The sequence below is a fragment of the Silene latifolia genome, chromosome 9, assembly GCF_048544455.1.
Source record: "Silene latifolia isolate original U9 population chromosome 9, ASM4854445v1, whole genome shotgun sequence".
Classification (NCBI taxonomy): domain Eukaryota; kingdom Viridiplantae; phylum Streptophyta; class Magnoliopsida; order Caryophyllales; family Caryophyllaceae; genus Silene; species Silene latifolia.
The window spans coordinates 166,561,846-166,570,656 of record NC_133534.1 but is presented as its reverse complement, the minus strand read 5'-3'; the positions used below and the strand labels follow the sequence as shown (position 1 = coordinate 166,570,656).

General features: G+C 36.7%; 1 long non-coding RNA gene across 4 annotated transcripts; it reads right to left on the bottom strand.

The window, feature by feature from the left end:
- Positions 1–1,356: 1,356 nt before the first annotated feature.
- Positions 1,357–4,992, bottom strand: LOC141600183 (uncharacterized). Of its 4 annotated transcripts, XR_012524239.1 has the most exons (8): positions 4,919–4,992; positions 4,392–4,450; positions 3,873–3,990; positions 3,686–3,778; positions 2,499–2,576; positions 2,256–2,319; positions 1,963–2,027; positions 1,357–1,604 (listed from the first exon to the last, which is right to left on the bottom strand). It is a non-coding gene; the product is annotated as an uncharacterized LOC141600183 (long non-coding RNA). The 4 variants fall into 4 exon arrangements; XR_012524240.1 differs by lacking the exon at positions 4,392–4,450; XR_012524238.1 differs by lacking the exon at positions 4,919–4,992 and having other exon boundaries at positions 4,392–4,896.
- Positions 4,993–8,811: the final 3,819 nt, after the last annotated feature.

Below are 8,811 nucleotides of genomic sequence, written 5' to 3'. Positions count from 1 at the left end.
TGCAACTATATGCCATAATGCAACTAACATATATACATCCTAATGCAAGTGATTCTATCAACTAATATGACATATAAACTAAATGCAAGTCCTAAATTCACATTGTTATACCGCATCAATCAAAATAAAGCCACATAGTCATTAACATAAAGAGGAAAAAGGAGATTGAAAAGATCATACCATGCGGTCTTCATGATCCTCATGTCTCGGATTTGGCGTAGTCATTCAATGTGAACAAGGATAGAACAAACACAATATATACAACAATATATACAATATATATATATATATATATATATATATATATATATATATATATATATATATATATATATATATATATATATATATATATATATATATATATATATATATATAACTACACTACAAAAGGAATAAACATGTTTTTGGGTTTTTCAATTTTCAAATTTTTATGGATTTTTCGAAATTTTTCAATTTTTTGGATTTTTGAATAAAAGTTAAGTTAGAATTCCCCATCCCCACACTAATATGGGCATTGTCCTCAATGGCCAAAATGATGGAAAATTATGCAAACATGATGCATGATTTCTACACTAAATGCAAGCTACACTAATCTACACTACATGATGCATGGTTTTTGTTTATGACGGAGAGGATAATTTAGATTACCTCCCGTTGTGTATGCATCGACTTCCCCAAACCGAACTAGACATTATTGCTAATGTCCAAGGATGGGTGTAGTTCATGCACACACTATGCAATGCATGAAACTAATTTTGTCATTTTGGATTTTGAAAGGTGGGAACAATAAAATAAGAACACCTCAAAAGTACCGAGGTGTTAGTCCTCTATGGTGCTAGGACTACTCCAACAATGATCAAGAAAAATAAATAAAAAGAACAAAGAGAGAAATAGACAAACCTTGAGAGGGTAGGAGCCTCCAAAGCTTGCTAATCTTCCATCATATCATCACTATCATCATCATCCTCATTAGAAGTGGTCTCATTGCCACTTCCCTCTTCACTTGCTTCTTCACCTTCACTAGTAGAAAAATATTTATTTGCGGCTCCAAAAAAAGGGCCTTTTGCGGCGTTTTTGATATAGCAGCAAATGGGAGGGCCGCAAATAGCTAAGTTATTTGCGGCGTAAAAAAAAACGCCGCAAATAAATAGCCTATTTGAGGCGTTTTTTTTGAAAAAACGCCGCAAATAGGTATTAAAAAAGTTTTTTTTTTTTTTTTTTTTTTTTTTTACAAAAAAAAAAAATCCAAACAAATGATTTAAATATAATAACTCTCCAATAGAATGACAATCTTACATTATTTTTATTCATACATCAAATAGAATAAAATTCATACAAATACACAATACTCCAAAACTAATTACAATGGGACTAAAATGCAAAACTAAAAAGTAACTCAAGTTTGATTCTTATCACAATCTTCTAAAACTTAAAGACTTCTACTACGGGCCTACGGCTACCGGTGAACAATTAAAAAAAAAAACAGAGCAAAAAGAATCCAAATAGACAATCATTAGACCAAATACATTGAGACCAAAAGAACCAAAAGCAACCATGAAAATACAAGAACATAGCTCGTGAACAACTTCATCATCCGTGCACTGCAAAATAACCATTCACCAAGTCAAGAAACAAACTGATGCAGGCTAGAATGCTAGATGCAAGGCGCTCATTCACTAACTCAAGCAACTGATGTAGGCTAATGCAAGGCACTCATTCACCAACCTATTCAGTAAACCTCAAAAATAACCTATGTACAACAATATATACACATGGAATTAGAAAAATATGGATACACAATTGCCAATTATAACGGGATGTGAGAGAGAAATAAATTTCTTGCTGCTACTAAAAGATACTCCCTCCGGCTTGCTGTTTTCTTCCCATTTCATTATAATACTCCTCACATATAATAGAGAAACGGGAAGAAAATTAAAAGCCAGAGGGAGTATAAGATACCTAAAAATTTACAAACGCCTCAAATAGAGAGCCGTAAATTACCAAGTCATCCACTCATCCATAACCTATACCCCCACAAAAAACAATACACAGAATTTAGCGAATGAACGGTTGAGCTTAGCCTGTCAAAAAAAAAAAAAGAGTAGCCATGGAGTGTTAATGTTTGCTTCATTATACTATAGTTAAAGTAAGACTCCTCATAACATATTGGAAAACCTGAGACGAGGTGGAATTGTATGAAGAATAGTACCTCACAGCTCCCACAAGAAAAAGAATATGATAGTGAAGTGTACCTCACATAAACCCTTCTCTTTAATTATTGAATGAACTCAGCACATCTGCGAAATAAAGTGGTACCTGCATATTCATGAACCAAAAATTAACAAATGAAGATATGATCGAGTCCCCAAATACTTCTCGTCTGGGAAACTTTTGATTCCATGTCTGCGTAAATTTTTTACAACTTAAAAGATTTTGACATGTTTACTGAAATAGATATACCACATCCAACAAATAAATACTAGACAGAATCTTACACAAAGTTATCATGCAGTGTCCCAAACTCAGAATGGTTGGGGAATCTTGTAAAAAGCTTCAGCGGAGACCAACCAGACCTGAATCAAACAAAAAAAGATTGCATTACATAAATGAAAAAAATATAACAAACCAAGGTAATTTATGAAGATTAAAATAAGAAATGTGAATGTTAAATTGAGCAATTCATGATTTAGGATTTGTGAAAGATGAGAAGTGAACTTGAACCATAACTCAGTTACAACAAAAACAACAGGCACATCTTATTGAACCACGCTTTCTAGGATAAGGGCATCTTCTTCAGATGACATTACCCTTGTTATTTTAAATTTTTGTGGGTCAAAATCAATTCACTAAATTTCTGGCTACAGATTGGGTTTCTATGATAGTTAACTCCCCCAAAGAGGTTTGGTTTTGGAGAAATTTTTGAGGTGTTGGTTTGGTAGATTGAGCAACTTAAAGCCTGAAAACTTGATTGTTGACATTGTTGCTACTTCCGAGTATCACAAGTTTCTGGGTTTGGCTACAAATACACTAAATGCAAACAGGAAAGCAATAAACTCAACCCCCCCTCGCGTAAACATAACTGAATAATTACAGTAAACTTAACTCTGAACCTATGTGCCATTTTCAAACTGCTATATCTTCACCTTTCTGAGCTCCGAACCTAGCTGCCAGGAAATTTTCCTAACGCATCAAGTACTAAGCTAACAATGTTGTCATCACACGACATATTTTAGAGATATTACGAGTTAATTATCTGCAAACCACTTTATTTGCACGTTAACGAATTTTGAGCTTACATGATACTGAAGAGTGAAGTCCAAACAACACACGGATATACACAGCCTAGAATTTTATAAACAACTTTTCAACCCAACAAAATACAAGGGTAGTCACCACATGTATTAAACAAAAAATAGCCTTAGCACTTGGCAGTCAACGGCTAATGACTGAAAGAATACCGCCAAGAGTAACATAAATTTGTAAGACTGTTATTTTGATGCGAGGGGAGAAAGCCTCAAATTTCATAAGCCCATAACATCAGATTGAATTAGTTCAAGGCTAAAACGGAAAATAGAAAAATATGCTATAATTATCAATTGATAACTTCAAATAACAACTTAATTCTACTAATTAGCATAACTTTCGAGTTGAATAAATAAATAACAAAACCCTAATTAAATACCTCTCAGACATGAGAATATAAAAGATCAATTGAGCTGAGTGTTCCATCAGGGTTCATCATTTGTCTAATATCAACACTCTATGAAATGGATTTCTGCAACAAGTTCGATAAATACTATAAGCAATAGTAATATTACACGTATAATGAAAACCAATCCAAAGTCAATGATTATCAGAACTTCGCGAACCTGCTGGCAGCCTTACAAGGCAAGCAGCCCACCAAACGACAATACACCAACATACAGTCTGCAGATGAGGGTCAGTCACAGTCCATCGACAAAGCAGCAAAGTAGCAGAGATATGTCCCTAAAGTTTGGACAACAAAACAAGAGCAATAAAGCCATTATTATTCAAAGATAAATATAACAGAATATAAAAAAATTTCTGCCTTTTGTAGAGGCATTTTTTCGGAAATCAGAATCTACAATAAAAGGATGAGACATTTGAATAGATAAATATAATAGAATATAAAATTGTTTCTGCCTGCAACTAATTCATTAAACAAGCCTGCCTTGAGCTCTATAAACAAATATATACGCAGTACCAAACACAAGCAGCTCTGAAGGCAACTAGAATGAAAAATGCTCACTATCTCTCCGAGCAATACTTTTAATGCAGCAACTCCTAGTAGGTATTACACCCCTGCCTTGTCCAATTAGTAACATGTATCAGTACAATAAACAACAAGAATTAGCAACAGGTCATACCATACAACTTTGGACCTTTCAAAATCTCGTTTGTTGTATGTACTTCGAGCAAGATATCTCTACCATTAAGAAAGAAAAAATCACACTCAACAATAGTATATACTTAGCAAAATAGCAGCAGAATACGATCTACTAACTAGTTACTATTACACCCCTGCCTTGTCCAATTTTCCAGGTTTTGAATGATACTGAGCGAGTGTTATTAGAAGAGCCTATCAGCAGTAGGGTGTTCTCGATCACTTAGGCATAGAGTGTAGATGTTCTTTTGACCTAAAAACAGAAAACATAGATACAGACTAGCAACTCAATGGAATAAGAACTCTGGCTATGATCATAGCTTACTAGTTCTTCAGTTCTTTTTACTAAAAGTTATTCTGAATTTTGATGAGAGATTGAAGGCTAGGAATCTGAGATTTGGTGACACTTTCTAGGGAAGTACTCACATCAACTGCAAATCAATCATCCATACAAGAATTGCCTAGAAACAAACGTAAAAAGCTGAAAAGTGAAGAATGATCAAAACTTACCATCCAATGTATGCCAAATAGAAGAACTAGTAGTAGTCGTAGGACTTTGATCTGATGTAAGAGATGATAGCTGAAGTAGAAGTAGAATTAGAATCATTATGTTTCTTAGATATTTTTATAAGATGACCAATAGAATAGGGTAAGAGAACTTCATGTAGTAAGCTTTAACACACCGATCGTAGAGCTTAATCCTTTTGAAATAATGGCGTAAGTCGACAAACAATAACAAGAACAATGAAAGAAAGTTATAAAAAAAAATATAACTAGGCTAGTGTAAAGACATCCAAGGACTAAAAGAAGGTTTAAAGAGAACATCTGTGACTCGAAATAAAGCGCTCAAGTCGTAACATACTCAGAAGTGAGATTACTTGCCTGATTAGAAGCAGAACTTTCAGTGTTGAAGCTTTTTCTCAGATCAGTAACCTACACCTTCGAAGTTCATAACAATGAACATAAAGACGGAAACGAGACACATACCCTGAAGGCTCTTTGAAATTCATAACAAATTGGATATGTCCATTTATTTGATAGCCATTTTGCTGACCCAAAATCAGGAGGCAACAAATTCATGTCATATATACATAATTTTATCAACTCGCAACATTATACTCCCTAAAAGATTAACCACAAATATTGTACTACAAAGTAGTGTCACAGAGGGAAGTACTTGAGTTTTAAAGTCTCTAGTTAGCAAAATATTTGCTACTCTAGTATCGCGATAGACAATGACAAGCTGCTTCCTGGTTACATTCTGTTTGCATCATCTTTTAGGACCGTACCCCTAAGGCTTTGGACCAAGATGAGACAACTTGGACTCCGTCCGATTCACCATTTCTCTCTACTTCTATACTTTCTCTAATTATCCAAATAATCGAATATCTTAGACATTCAATTTATATCATTATAATATAGTGAAAGCAAATCTACAAAAAAATATTGTTAATTTCACCCAATTATAAGCAAAAAACAAAACCCTAGATTCCAAAAATATACCTTGAGGTCCCAAATCGATTTGGTCGGAATGAAAGAGAAATTGGCGGCGAGTTCTGGTGAAGGAGAGATGAACACGCAGACAGAGAGAACGATGAGGCTGTCAAGAGAGAGCGACGTGTAGAGGAAAAGCGTTAGGGGTGTTGTGGGAGTCGGTTGAGCGTCGTGGGTGGTGGACAACGATAGTGGTGGTATCGCTAGTGGCCAAGAGTGATGCACGGACTATGGTGGTCCGCCTTGGACGGTGCTGAAGTTGAGGGTGATGACCGATGAAGGATAAAGGAGGGTTACGAGAGTTATGACTGATGAAAGAATGGTGATTGCAATTTTGCAAAGGTGATTAGTTGAGGAGAGCTGTCATTTTTTTTTTATTATAATTATATGGCTATTTGCTGCGTTTTATCAAAAAATGCCTCATATGTTGTATTTGAGGCGGTATTTACAAGAAAACGCCTCAAATAGATTTGTGTGTATAAAAAATAAAAATAATTTGATTTCTAATTGCGGCGTTTTGCTAAAAACGCCTCAAATAGAGAGCCGCAAATTAATGTTTTTCTACTAGTGCTTCTTCTTCACCTTGCACATCATCCTCTTCTCCTTCTTCACTTGCTTCCTCATCAATGTTATCATCAACCTCTTCATTACCAACAACCTCATTGTCACCCGGAACAACCCTAGATGCACTCGGAAATAGGACTTCCTTATCCGCCCAACTAGGCAAAGGACATGATGGGTCGAGTAGTCCTTGCCTAGCTAAGTGTAAGAGGGGTGGATATTGAGCTAAGTAAGCATTTTTCCGATCCTCAAAGGCTTGCTTGTGCATTGGTTGCATGAGAAGAGTCAAATAATCATTTCTTGCTTCAACACCTTCCGGCTTGAACTCTTGGTACTCAAAAGGGTAAGGTGGTGTGACAATGGAAGAGGAGGGTATTTCAAGTTCACCCTTTTGTTGTTAGATAATATAGTCGGCCTCTTTTGAAAGGGGAAGTAGATAATTGGTCCGGTGGACACTCAATCGACAAATCTTTGAAGGCAAAGTGAAAGAACTAGCCTCACTAGTGAGCCATCCATACTTGGTGTCAAGAGGGTTATGGGCAACCCACTTGTACTTGTGTATCATACTATGCAAGTCAACGAGATGACCACCTTCTTTCGCCTCATACTTGTTATCTTTGTTGAAGTTTGGATCAAAGTATTTAGCTAGGATAGTGACTAGGCCGCCATTCACAATAACGGTAGTGCCTTTCTTCCCACAATCAATATTTAACCATCTATCCACCAAGAGCCTTAGAAAGTTAAAAGGCTTGGTGAATTTCCTACCAACGTTCAAAGCCGACTCAAGAAGAACAAAATCGAGTTTGGTGAAATGGTTGGTGTCTTTTCTTGCATTGATGGTGTTCCCTACGACCTTGTGCCATACTCTTATGCCCGGATGGTGGACTAAAAGAGCACGACTCGCATGAAAGTCTTCAAATTTCCTTCCGGAAATCGCCTCCCAAAGAGGGTCGGGGTCATATTTGCCAACATTCTTAAAATAACTCGGAGAATCATTAAGACCCAAAGCTTTACCCATTTCCTCAAAGGAGATGCGCCTAATAACATTAGCTAGACGAAACTCGATGGTCTCCATGGTCTCAACCTTGTTAACTTTCAAATAACTCAAAAATTCTAAGGTAAGGGAGGGGTATGTCAATTCTTTTGACTCAAACAATTTCTCCAACCCCATGGCTTTGAAAAAGGCTCTAGTTTGCTCAAGGACACCCAATTTTTCTAAGGTATCTTCACAAATAAACTTGGTGGATTGAAATGATTTTCTAGCAAACTTGGCAAAAGTGTCCCTATGGGATTTGGAAATGAAAATTACCTCCGGATAGTTTGCAAGTTGATCAATTTCCGGAGTAGTAGATGTTGTTGCTCCTATGGGAGGTTGTTGTTGTTGTTGCACTTCCATGTTTGGGTTTGCTACCACCATAGCCAATGCTTTCTTTGCTTGAAGAGTCTTTTGCCTTAATGAAAGTGTTTTTGCCTTTGGTGCCTTTGCCTTTGTTGCCTTTGTTGCTCCCTTAGTCCTTGCCATTGATGAATTAACCAAGAAAGAGTGAAATTTTTTTAATTTCTAGTGCACCCAAATCGATTTAAAGATGAAAGGCTTTGCCTTTATGAATTCAAAAATCGACTCAAAGGTTGAAGATTTTGTGCTTGGTTTTGATTTTTGTTGAAAAAGGAGTGATTGATTTGTTGTTAAAAGGATGTTTTGATTTGATTTTGGTGAATGTTGTTGAGGAATTTTGTTTTTGTGATGGAGATGACGAGGGTTTTGAGTAGTGTTATGAATGAAGGAATGAAGAAATGAATGTGGGAGGGGGTTTATAAAACCCGAAAATTTTGAACTGCAGGGGCAAGACGGTGGATTCTGCTCGGGACGGGCGGATTCTGCCTTTTCTGGGTTTGGAAAAACTCGCCTAAAGACGGGCGTCTTTTAGTGAAGACGCTCGGATTTGCAAACACGGGACGAGCGTCTTCTGCAGAAGACGGGCGGATTCCTTTACAGGGATTTTTCTTGTTTTCCTCAGCCAAGATGACGGGCGTCTTCCCTTCAAGACGGGCGGATTTTTGAAGACGGGCGGATTATGATGCAGGACGCCCGGATTCGCTGACAGTCAAAAATATCAAAAGTTCAGCTCATTTCAGGACGTGCGTCTTCTACCCAATACATCCGGATTGCTTGAAAACGGGCGAATTCTCCTGAATCCGCTCGGATTCTACCCTTTGTACCCGGATTCAGTTCCATCCGTGTACAATGCGTATCCCTTGTCATTCTTCCATTCTTCTTCAAATCTCGTGTTCTTCATTGTGGGGGCACTACTAAGGCATGGATAGCCTAGGCAATTGCCATCCCCACA